This window comes from Polyodon spathula, chromosome 24 (genome assembly GCF_017654505.1).
Source record: "Polyodon spathula isolate WHYD16114869_AA chromosome 24, ASM1765450v1, whole genome shotgun sequence".
NCBI classification, from domain to species: Eukaryota; Metazoa; Chordata; class Actinopteri; order Acipenseriformes; family Polyodontidae; genus Polyodon; species Polyodon spathula.
This window is the reverse complement of record NC_054557.1, coordinates 5,614,574-5,627,811: the sequence shown is the minus strand read 5'-3', so window position 1 is coordinate 5,627,811 and position 13,238 is coordinate 5,614,574.

Sequence of the window (13,238 nt, the reverse complement as noted above, 5' to 3'; positions counted from 1 at the left end):
AAACTGGTCTCCCTTCAGAGAGAATCAGCAGCCACTTCCGTGAGGGTCAGGGGGCACATTCCTGAGATTACTAGCAACACTCAAAAACAAATTTCCTGCTTGGGAAATGAAGACAATGGAAACAGACTCCAGCTATTCCTTACCATGAACTGGATATCAGCATGGGCCATGAGGACAACAGCAGCATCAGTAATAATGCCAGCAACATACATCCCCCGCCACGGCTCTAAATTACAAATTAGAGCCATCAGTATGAAGAACATTTGAAAACCAGGATGTATAGCAACAGTATGTATAGAACAGTATAGAATAAGATATGGCAATGAATTTGTTTAATACAAAATAGATAAGTGGTATTTAAAATCTACATAGCATTAGCTAAGCAAACTATGTGTTAGTATCCTGGTAAAGTATATTGTAATGACTGCAATATCTGAACTAATGTCTTGTTAGAAAGATATAAAATAAAAAAAAAATTGCTACTCTGAACACCTTATGCTAAATAATGTTAATAACAAGCTTCATCCCAAGTGGATGATCAGTTTAGAAAGAATGTAAAGTGTACATGCTGTACAACCACCCCCACTCTATCCCTATCACTGGGGAATTATATGAATAACAATTATAATAATACAGCGTTGGTCTTTTGGAGTTAGCCAGCAGTGCTTATCTACACAATGTTATTTGAATATACTGTACCTTGAACCACCTTGTGCAATTCAAACTGTTTGCACAGCAATCACAACCTTGAGTTGTTACCCCTTTATACTTTGATGTCTTGATACCCTGTTCCTTTTTTTCAGTAAGAAGTTGTTTTTTTAGGGACTATCAGTTTGTTTACAAGTCATTAGCAGCCAGAGCCATGGAAGCACAATGTCTACAAAACATAACTCTCATTTTGAGGAAATATTCTGGCAAGCAGTATGCAAAATGACTCCAGACACATTGAGGAAATATTCAGACAAGCAGTATGCAAAATGACTCCAGACACATTGAGGAAATATTCAGACAAGCAGTATGCAAAATGACTCCAGACACATTGAGGAAATATTCAGACAAACAGTGTGCAAAATGACTCCAGACACATTGAGGAAATATTCAGACAAACAGTGTGCAAAATGATTCCAGACACATTGAGGAAATATTCAGACAAGCAGTATGCAAAATGACTCCAGACACATTGAGGAAATATTCAGACAAGCAGTATGCAAAATGACTCCAGACACACTGAGGAAATATTCAGACAAGCAGTATGCAAAATGACTTCAGACACACTGAGGAAATATTCAGACAAGCAGTATGCAAAATGACTCCAGACACATTGAGGAAATATTCAGACAAGCAGTATGCAAAATGACTCCAGACACATCGAGGAAATATTCAGACAAGCAGTATGCAAAATGACTCCAGACACAATGAGGAAATATTCAGACAAGCAGTATGCAAAATGACTCCAGACACATTGAGGAAATATTCAGACAAGCAGTATGCAAAATGACTCCAGACACATGCAACCAGTCTCCTGTTTATTTGTGCCATTTCTACAAAGCACACATTTCACTGAAACATATGAAAATATGAATTTATACACACACACACATACACACACACAAAAGACTTTCCATTTGTCAATACCTTTATGTCATTAAAAATTGTTTTGTGGAAAACTCTTTTTAACAAACTGAACTTAAAGTACTGGTACAGGTTTACTTAAGCAGGTCACCAGATATTACCCCCAGTATTTACCTGGAAAACTGGGAAATGAATTATAGTCACTGTGGTAGGGCAGATACCCTACCCATGTAAAGTGTATGTGAAAATGTAAGGCTGAAAGGGATGGGGTTAAATCTGTCCCAGTCAGCAATCACAGGTGTGACCATATGTATAAAAGGAACTAGACTGTTTTTTTTTTAATACCTTTGTAGTGGTGAATGCCCAGCCTATATTATATTTCTTACAATGTATCTTGAACACAATGGTGATACAGTGGAGGCCAAGGGGTGAAGGAAAGACTTCCAGAACATTTAGGAAAGTTAGCCTTTTACTGCTGTACATTCATTTTGCATGCATTAATTCTGCTGATGTATATTTATCTGTCAAACCCAATTTAATGAAAACAGAATAATGTTATTGCAATTTTCAGTGTAAGAGAGGTACAGACTTCTCAACAATACCCGATTTCCATGAAAAGTTCAACTGCACTTTCAAAACATCCTGTCTTGGTTGCTCTGTTTTACATCGCAGAAGTTGTTTTCATTTGCACGGCATCAGCTTCTGTCAGGCAGTATGCAGAGAGTCTGAGTATATTTCCAGAAGAGCTCTCCAAAAATAACTACAAATGCATTTTGGGAAAAAACTCTCATCCACAACACAAATCATTTCAGACAGGTCAGAAATCTATGAATGGCGAGTCTCGGTAGCTTCCTGAGTTTTCAAAAAGCATGTCAAATATCAAAGTTCTTGCTGTTCCAGCACTGCTATTATCGTTACAGGCTAAGTTTTCATTGAGTCATACTGCTGTTTAAGGGCCTGTACCCTCTCTCGATGACAAACAGCGGATCTCTGTTTTCAATAATAGTTGATTATGACAAGTCATAAATGGAAACCCCTGCATAGAAACTCAATGGTCATGTCAATTTACTCCACTTTTCCTTTCCACATCCCTTCCAAGCACTAGATAATAATGTACAGAAGGCTTTTTCCTCAGCTAGACCCCTGCTTTGTGTTTGATTTTTCCCTTTAATGGTTCAGACCAACAGAGTTCCACAACTAAAACAGGAAAGAAACAACGTCTCTCATGAAATGTATAGCTCTCAGCAGCCAACACATCTTGTGTTGTAAACAAGTTGATTCTAGAGACAGAAAATCAACAGCAACATTTTATTCAAAGTATGAATTTGTATTAATTTGCAATTCATCATTGTTATCATTTTTCCTTTGAAAATGAATATTAATTATATTTATAAATATGTTCAATCCAGCACCATATGGAGTTTCCCTTCAAGGTGTAACATCACATAGTTGTGTCAGTCATGTACTGGTGTTATAGATTCTGCCCCTAGTTGATCGTGAGTTGAGATGAGGTCACGAATGCTGACAGGTGTTGGAATGTTCGGTTACGATCCCCCACCACAGTAATCTCCTCAACAGCTTAGGAGAATTGAAAGTTAGTGGCTGTCCTCCAATCCCACGACCAAGTCAATTGCCTCTTTACACCCAGGACCTCTACTCGGATGTTAATGAGGGAAAAGGCTGGCCCTGCAGATGCCCACTTCAAACTTGAGTGGTTCTGCCTTTCTAACCAATTCAACGCTCCCTGGATGCAAACCTGTGCTGCTCTGACTGTGACCCACACCACACGGGCGGCAGTGCCTTTACCAGGTGAGCCTCTCAGAGGCCCCATGTTTTAGCCACCCCTATACATTTGTGTATTCAACCTAGACTCCAAATAGATGTCAAAAGGATACACACACCTTCACAAGCCTGTACATAGTCCCATTTGTTAGCAATAGGAGTACACATTCACAGCATTCCTCAGCACAGAACATTTGTCTCATTGTGTCTCTGTGAATGAGCAACAGAGCAGAGGGGTCCTGTCAGGCAATCCAGGCTTATGCACTTGTCTTATTTATAGTTGCATTATATCCGGATCAGTTTCACACAGTAATCCATTCCCAGATGGTCAATAAGATTGAACTCTATTCAATATGTTCGAACAGCAGGCTGAAGCTATACTGCTGTTTAAGGATTTAGTGTCCTGTACGGTTTTACATATTAAAGCTGACTGTTGGAAAACATGGATTGAGAATTGATTAGCAGTTTGCTACGCATGTGGACTGGCAGAGCTATACTGGTGTTTTTTTTTCTGAAAAGAGACTAATATTTCAGATAGCAGACTGTTTGGTTCAAATTGCATGTACTGCTTACAATTGATAGAGACCTTGTGTCTTCAAGTTTCTTGCCCAACATTGACTGCAAGCTAAAAAGATAACAATGCTGTGGACCAGAAGGGGCCAGGCTGTAAGACTTTGGAAGGCAAAGCATAAAGGGGCTAAAAGGCTCCCAGGGACTGGCGTTGGACCCAGAGGTTCTCAGAGAGATCGAAAGAGATAATGCCACTAGGATCAAAGGGGCAGATTTATGGACCTTTTTTCTCCAGGAGTGTGAAGAATGCACTGAGTTCAGAGGTTGTCACACTAGACTACACACACATACACACACACACATACAGACACACACACATACTAAATTAACATAATAATGTGTTGTACCTTGACCATTGGTTAAGTGTCAGAGAAAGAGGAGGTGGACCATCTATACAGAAGGGTATTTAATGTCACGCAAACATTGTAATGATGAGTATTCTGTTTGTCCTGTACCTGGGACCAGACTCCCTGCATATTTCAATAAACCTGGCAACTGATTGAAGAAAAGGACTCTGCATTTTCTTGAATCTACTTAATCACCATCATTTTCTTTAAGTTACTTCACTGACCTTTATAAATCCGTGTTGAAAATATCAGCTCTGCAATCAATGTGACAAAAACACAATTAAGGGAAAAGGTCCTCTTTTAAATGTCAGTTTTTCCTCACATTCTACCTCTGTAGGTAGCAGCAGGAGCATGCTTATTTAGTAGTAACAAGCAGGGTTTTGGTAGATTTGGTTTAAACTACTTCTAGGGACAGTATGTAAACCCATCAAGATTTATTCAGATATTTATGTATTTGGACAAGTGTGCAGCATACATATTAACAGGCAACAACATATTGTGTGACAAATAAATGGTATGTAAAAAATAACATAGTTACTAACGTTTTCATATCGTCTTGTTAGAAAATGGCATCAGAAGAGAGAACCAGTGGGTTCGATAGCCGGATCTTCAAATAATATTTCACACCAAACTGAAAAAAAAAATATCTCTGTAAAATGTAAACTGTGCCTGAGAAGTAAGTATTTGCAATTGCAACTAGTTACATTTTTTTTAAACTAAGCTATTGTAACTAACTACGATTTGTTCATGTAACTTGAGCAACGACTTTTTGGATTGATATGAAACTTGGCAGATGTCATTATAATGGTGGGGAGCGAAAGACACAAAATCGAAGACTTTTATAACAGTCGATGTTTCTCCCAACAGTACCCACCCACAGAATATGAATACATCTGTGAGGATCATTTGCAAGCACACATTGAAATGATTTGCAGTGATTACTGTGCTTGCTTTTACCCCCCAGAAAAGGTTGACTGCCAAGACTGGCACAGCATTCAAGGTAATACCTGTCTAAAAAAGTTACCTCTTTATCAGACAATCAGAGTGGAGTAAACAGGCATCTTTATAGTACCATGGTATTCTACCACAATTGACATACCATGGGTCTTGTTCATAAAACCTTTTTTAAGGAACATTTCTTTTTAAAGACAATTTTAATGATTTAAAATCAAATTAAACTCTTTTCAACGATTTAGAAAGCATGGAATAGTTTATTCTCATTTTTCAAAGCACTATTTGAAATACAAGACAAGTTTACAAAACACTCTTAAAAAAGAATCCTTAAAACAGTCCTTAAGTTTTGTGACTGGCCTTATACCTCTATAAATCAGCACATCCTTAGGCTTTTTTTCTGAACCTAAGTAGCTTTAAGCAATTAGATAGAGCACATACAACTGTGAATAGTGCATTTAAGAGTTTGCATTTAATTAGAATGTTAGAGGGAGGCAGCTAGCTCACTTTGTGTGATCTATGTGTGGGGATAATTGGTGTCTCATGTGGGAAGCCTTGTACTCTGCTCACCACAGTGGGCAGTAAGTACAGCTTTAATGATGCAGGCTGCGTGGGACAGAGCAGCCGTCTGTGGCCTGTAGGGCAGATCTGTACATCACAACAGGAGGCTCCATGTTAAAGGTATCCCCCAGCACAGGAGCCAATACATAGCTAAGCACACACTGGCATTGACCTCTAAACAATTAAAGGGGCAGTGCACATATTTGAGTAGCTTATGTAATCTACAGTGTGTCTGTATTAAAGATATGGGTTATATTCTGAAGTGCAATGGTAAGGCAAATGTTCAAAATATCGTTTGTGTGTGTGTGTATAAATAAATAAATAAAATAAATAAATAAATAAATAAAATAAATAATATATATATATATATATATATATATATATATATATATATATATATATATATATATATACACACACACACACATACAGTACATATAGAAAGTTTACACCCCCTTTCAAACTTTTAGCCTTTTATTGCCTTATAGCCTGGAATTAAAATGCATTAAAATAGTTTTTTTTTTTTAAATTTAGCTACACATCCTACCCCACAACTTCCATGTGAAAAAAATATTCTAGACATTTGTAGAAAATTAATGAGAAATAAAAACTGGAATAGCTTGATTGGATAAGTGTCCACACCCCTTGTAATAGCAATCCTAAATTAGCTCAGGTGTAACCAATTGTCTTTAAATTCACACACCAAGTTAAGTGACCTCAACTTGTGTTAAATTGTAGTGATTCACATGATTTCAGGATAAATCCAGCAGTTCCTGTAGGTTCCTTCTGCTGAGTAGTGCATTTCAAAGCAAAGACTCAACCATGAGCACCAAGGCGCTTTCAAAAGAACTCCTGGACAAAGTTGTTGAAAGGCACAGATCAGGGAATAGATATAAAAAATATCAAAGGCCTTGAATATCCCTTGAAGCATGGTCAAGATGATTATTAAGAAGTGGAAGGTGTATGGCACCACCAAGACCCTGCCTAGAACAGGCTGTCCCTCCAAACTGGATGACCAAGCAAGAAGGAGACTGATCAATGAGGCTACCAAGACAATAATATCCCAAGCACTCCACAAATCTGGCCTGTATGGTAGGGTGGCAAGAAGGAAGCCATTACTCAAGAAAGACCAACTTGAATCCCTTTTGAATTATGCAAAAAAATACACTCAGGAGATTCTGTAGCCATGTGGCAAAAAGTTTTGTGGCCTGACAAAACTAAAAGGGAACTTTTTGGCCTAAATGCAAAGCACACCTTCCCTAATGTGAAGCATGGTGGTGGCAGCATCATGTTATGGAGATATTTCTCGTCGGCAGGGACTGGGACACTTGTCAGGATAGAAGAGAAAATGAATGGAGCAAAGTACAGAGTAGTCCTTGAGGAAAACCTGCTGCTCTCTGGAAGAAAACTGAAACTAGGATGGAAGTTCACCTTTCTGCATGACAACGACCCAAAGCACACAGCCAAAGCTACATTGGAGTGGCTAAGGAACAAAAAGATAAATGTCCTTAAGTGGCCCAGTCAAAGCCCCGACCTAAATCCAAAATCGAAAATTTGTGGCATGACTTGAAGATTGCTGTCCATCAAAGCTCCACAAGGAACTTGACAGAGCTTTAACAGTTTTGTAAAGAAGAATGGTCAAATATTGCCAAATCTATGTGTGCAAAGCTGGTAGAGACCTATCCCAACAGACTCACAGCTGTAATTGCTACCAAAGGTGCTTCCACCAAGTATTAGCAAAGCACATTCAGTAGGGGTCAGACTAAAGGGATGCTACTGGTAGCCATGCATACAGTTAATGAGCCACAACTGCAACAAGGAAGTGCAGGAAAAATGAAAACTAATGGCAACTGGAAAATGAGCTCATCACTCTTTAAGGAAAATGAAGAAAGCTCAATTGCATAGTAGTTTGATCCATTCCTGGGTTTACTATGAGTTTAAGACGACTCACCTGAGCTTGTTACTTATACACTGTAGCTAATCAAGCATGTATGAAAACCTGGAGTGGTTGTATGGATCCAACATTATTTTTTAATGTATATATTTTTTAACAGTGATAAACTATATATGGCCCATAATCCTGTATAGGTTTTTATCAAAGTAATTGCTTGTGAATTAATTATACAGAATCATATCAAATGTCCCTTTCAATCTGACAGATTATTTGTACACAGTCACAGGGTTCAGCAACTTGGCAAGCGATGGATCTCAGATGTCAGTAACTCCATATTTCAGCTTGATGCTTCCACAAGCGGCTCTGAAGAGAAAATGCATTTCTGACAACAATAGCAGTATTCATTACATTCACATTTCTTTCCTTAGGTTTTTCGGCTATACCAGTATGCCTGCTAATACCAATTAAGACCTCTCTAATTATAGAATCAATGTGACCTTATTTGTAGAGGATAAGACAAACAGAAACCAGACAGAAAGCACTGTCCCTAGGAGATGGCACTGATTCAAAGTGAGCCTGCAGGGTGTTTATACTCTACAGATAGATATTACAATATGGAAAGTTGTTTGCCATTTTCTGTGCTGCAATGATAGTGTGATTTAACTGTGTACTTTGTTTGAGCTTACGGTTGTATTAGGATGTGGCATAGACAATGTAAAAAGAAGTCTATGATAGCAGAGTCACACATACACAGTGATCATGTTTAGAAGGCATGCTGATACCCTAAAATGTACTTATAACCTCATTCTTGAATTCTCTGAAAGAACTTAATAATAAGTTTCAATGATAATATTATTGCTGCCCTTTTGTGACATAGTTAGAGTCTGATGTTAGATCAGAGGAAGACTGCTACACTCTGCACCTCCGGAATTAGCAGATATGCATATCTTTGACCTTTTCTGTAAAGCTTACTGTAATCTAAGTTTAATAAATGATCGTATTGAACTTAAACTTTTTTTTGAGCAAATACTTTGGGTCAGAACACAACATAACATGTAAACAAGTTGTTTAATAGTGGCCATTTCTCAATGGTGATCCCCTCTGATTCCTCCAGGGAGGGGATCACAGAGAAATCCTACTCAATGTTTCATAGCATTGTTGCTTTTGGGACTGTTCCTCATAAAGCATCAGATTACTTTGTCATCACTGAAACTGTCTTGCACAAATTACAGAATATAGTATCTTTATATTGCTGTTCCATACGTATCAAACCTGTAATTACCAGACTAATAAGAAAACTACCAAACCCTCTAAAAACATACATTCAACATTAGATTTAGCTATATATATATATATATATATAATATATATATATATATATATATATATATATATATATATATATATATATATATATATGCTAAACCAATAAAGAAAGCTTGGCATGAAAGACAACTAAAATAAATAAGATGCCACATGCTATAACTCATTTGATTTAGAATTTAAAAACCAGTGAGTTAGAGTAATTGAGACTAAAATAATCTTAATAAAATTATTTGAGAAATGTTTTGATTATGTACCTTTATTAGTAAGGCCACCCCCTATTAAGGTTCTTGACTGGCCTTCATAGTTAGGTGTTACTGTACAGTCGCTTTAAGATTAAGAATGAAATCAATTAGCTGAGTTAAAAGAGCAGTTTAAAAAGGTACTGTTTTGATCAGCAGTACCCACTGTCTTGGGGGCAAAAAGTTCATGCTTTATTCCCAGAGTATCTTGAAGTATCTTGAAGTATCTTGTTCTTCGTTTGTGTTCCAGTGCTCCTTTACTTGTTCTGCAAGGTATTGCTAATCTTATGAGCGCACAGGTATTTCCTGAACCTCTTTGCATATTCTTTCTATTTCCTCTAACTCTACAATAATGCCACTGTTATAAAGTACCCAAAAGTGGTTACTGTATGCAGCACATCTTTACACAGGGGTGGGGTCCCTTAAGACCTGAACAGAATTTTGAGATAAACCAGCTGCTAGGAACTGGGTGAGCATGGATGGGCAGAAGGCTTGGGTAAACATATCAAGGAAGTTATGAAAGGCTGAAAGAACTGGAGAACTGGATTTGCACCCCTCAGCTATAACAATATGAAAAAAAAAATACTGCATTCCAGTCTTCAGCTTTAATCACTTGGACACACTTCCTTAGCTCCAGCTCTTAGTTTATGCAGGCCAGACAAGTGAGATGTAACTTTTTGTTTTTAGTCCACAATGCTTTAAGCTTTCTCAGTGTCCTTGCCCTGAATTGTTCTACAAAAAACTGTGGTATAGTAATTAAAAAAGTAAAATTCTTGCAGTTGCCCCTTGTTTTGTTTGGCACTGCCTCTAGAAAGCATCTGGGTGTCATCCAAAACTGTAACTGGGCAATATCCGACATCTGACAGCACACTCCCTGCTGTGAGCAGCCAGAACTCTTGGCAGAGCAAAACTTAGCTCCCCCCCCCAAACCCCACCCCGCCCCTCCAGTTGTCAGGGAAATTATAGGAACTGCAGGCATTGAATGTGGCCTAGCAAAGCCTGCAGCTTTCCCCATCCTAATCTCCCCAATATGGGTGTGTCTGGCCTGAGTGGATGTGCCTTTGATGTGTGCCTGTCAGTCTCAGGAGATAATTGCATCATGTAACTACCTTCCATGTAGAAAAAGCATACCTATACCCACTCATAAAAGAGACATGTTATTATCATGCTTTAACTTTCAATATAAAGACAGTTTTTAGTAAATGTTAAGGTAAGAACATTTTTGAAAATAGTAAAATAAACTCCAAAAAAATCTTTAAAAGCAGTTTCTTTGGGTAATTCCATTTGCTACATGCAGTTTTGAAAGAATCCCAGGTATCTTCATGCTAGGTTAAAGTTTGCATGCCTTACTTTCAGTGCACTGCCTAGATCACTCAGCAATGTGGAATTCTCTCCACCTATTCAATACCTTCTTTCCTGTCATTAATGAATCAGCTGCATCCCCTGCTCTCTGACATGCTTTGACATTACTTAGGTGAAATCACCAAAGTATAAAAGACTCTGAACATATGAGACCTACATAATGGACAGAAGAGCACGACAGGCAAGATTCATGGAATTATATCTTCAATTATATTAAAAAGAATAATGCACTTGTGGCTGTTAATAGTAAAGAAGATAGAAGATACTTTTGAGGGGATTAACAACACAAGCCATGTTGTTAATACCCGACTTGACAGTTTTGAAATCAGTCAGCTACTGTTCTTACATTTGTATGTCAATATCCATATTTGGAAATTGCATGTTAAGTGTAATTGAGCAATAGCAAAGGTACCATAAAAATAAATACCTAACAACCCCCCCCCCCCCCCCCCCCCCCCAAAAAAAAAAACAAAAACAAAAACAAACAAACAAAAAAAAAAAATAGAAACCGATAAAACAATTAATGAAATACATCTAAACCAAAAATCTCTCAAGCGTTTTATGTTTCAGGGGTGTACTAATGACCAGCAAAAATATACTCTAGTATACTGTAGCAATACAAGACGTTGCAATATGTATTACAAATAACAGAATAGATATCCGGTTTACTCATGGATAAACCATATGTCTTCACTGAATACCAAGCTGCACCCAGCAGCTCAGGGGTGGATGAAAACTCAACTGGCCCTCCCTCTCTCTGGGTGTGTTTTAACAAAGAAAGGTGTGCCTCATAGCACGAATTACATAGAGCGAAGCAATTTGCTAGCAGGTATAAGCCTGTTTCATCAAACTAAGAAACAAATAAAATGTATGTGATTACGTAGAGCCTCCCTAGATTGCACACACCCCTTACAGAGGGAGCATGGAGGGATCAGAAACACAGGAGGGCTGTGACAACGTTCCACACCTGATGTTAGTGAGAGCCCTAGTGAGGTATAGTGAATATCAGGCTGTATCAGTGGAGTTATATTGTAGACACTGTGGGGCTCATACAGTGTATTTAAAAATAAACTCTTACAATATACACTGCTGTGCAAAAGTCTTAGACATGTTGTATTTTTCTACTCTACATTATGAGCATCAACAATTTACTCAAAACCTCCATTAGTGTTTTCTACTATTATAACAAGCTGGACTCGCATAAGAAGGAACTATATTGAATGAAATAGCTCGCATCACTCGATTTTCAAGTTGTGGTATCCGAAGCATAATCAACAAGAACAGAGAAACATCATCTGTAATTGACAAACCCAGGACTGGAAGACCCATAAAGCTGTGTAACAAGGATGAGCAATACTTGAAGATAATATCCTTAAGGAATAGAAAGAAGACAAGCGTTGAATTGACAACAGAACTGGCAGAAGGCACAGGTGTCATTGTCCATCAAATCAACAGTACGACGGTCGCTCTTGAAATCAGGACTTAAAGGATGTGTTGCAGTAAGAATACCTGTGTTAAGAAAGGGGAACAAGACTAAAAGGCTAAAATATGCACAAAAACAGAAATTGGACTATGGAACATGGTTATAGATGCTTTGGACTGTTGATGGATGGATGACACTTGTGCCTTCTGCCATGTAGTATGGAAAGTTAATATTCACAACCCTGTGACATTCTGTTTTCCAACCAAGATTCTGCACTTTGCTGAGGTCTCAGCTGGTAGGGCTTGTGTTGTAAATCCTGCATCACAAAATGGCACCACCTGCTGGTACATCCTAGCTATAACAGCCTGTGCACCAAACCAACAGGACAGGCCTGTTCTGCACTAATCTCTCCACTATCCACTTACATCTCGTTTAAGTAGAAGTATGATTGAGGAAATGCTGGTCTAAAAGTTGGATGCCACAATGGGAACTACATTCCAAAAAGAAAAACTAAATTGAATTTTTTCCTTCAGTAAATAAAACTGTAGACGTATAATCTTGAAGCATAAGATACAGAGTATATCACATTCTGGGAATGTGTTGGGGGTGTCTGTCTATTTGCAGGTTGATATTTATGTACAAGTTTCCTGGTTAACACTAATCAGTGCTCTAACATAACATTCACATGGCTACGAGTAGCGTCCCTATGGTTTCACAATCACTGTTTTTAGAAGAGCCTCTGCAATTGTTACTGCAGGCTTATTCGCAGAATACTTTGATTTGTCAATTGAATTAGAGTCTAACACTATGCTTCTCTAATTTACTGTTCAGTCTGTGTCATTCCCATTGGATCTGATGCAGGAATAACAGACAGAATCAAATTGTTTTGGTTTTGGAGAGACGTCACAAAAGGATCAAGGGGCACTGCTGGAACATAACAGACGTCACTACCCTAGCCAGTGTTGGGAAAGTGACTTTTAAAAAGTAATCTGCTGCAGTTACAAGTTACTTGAACAAAATTGTAACTACTTACTGTAACTTATTACTTTGAAAAAAGTACAGTTATGAATAGTTAATTCTTAGCACAGTTTACATTCTACAGAGACTTTTTTTATCAGTGTGGTCTGGCTTCAGGTATTAAACCCTCTTCTCACTCAATTTTCTATGTCAAATACTAGCGGAGAAGAAACAATTTTAAGTATAATGGACAG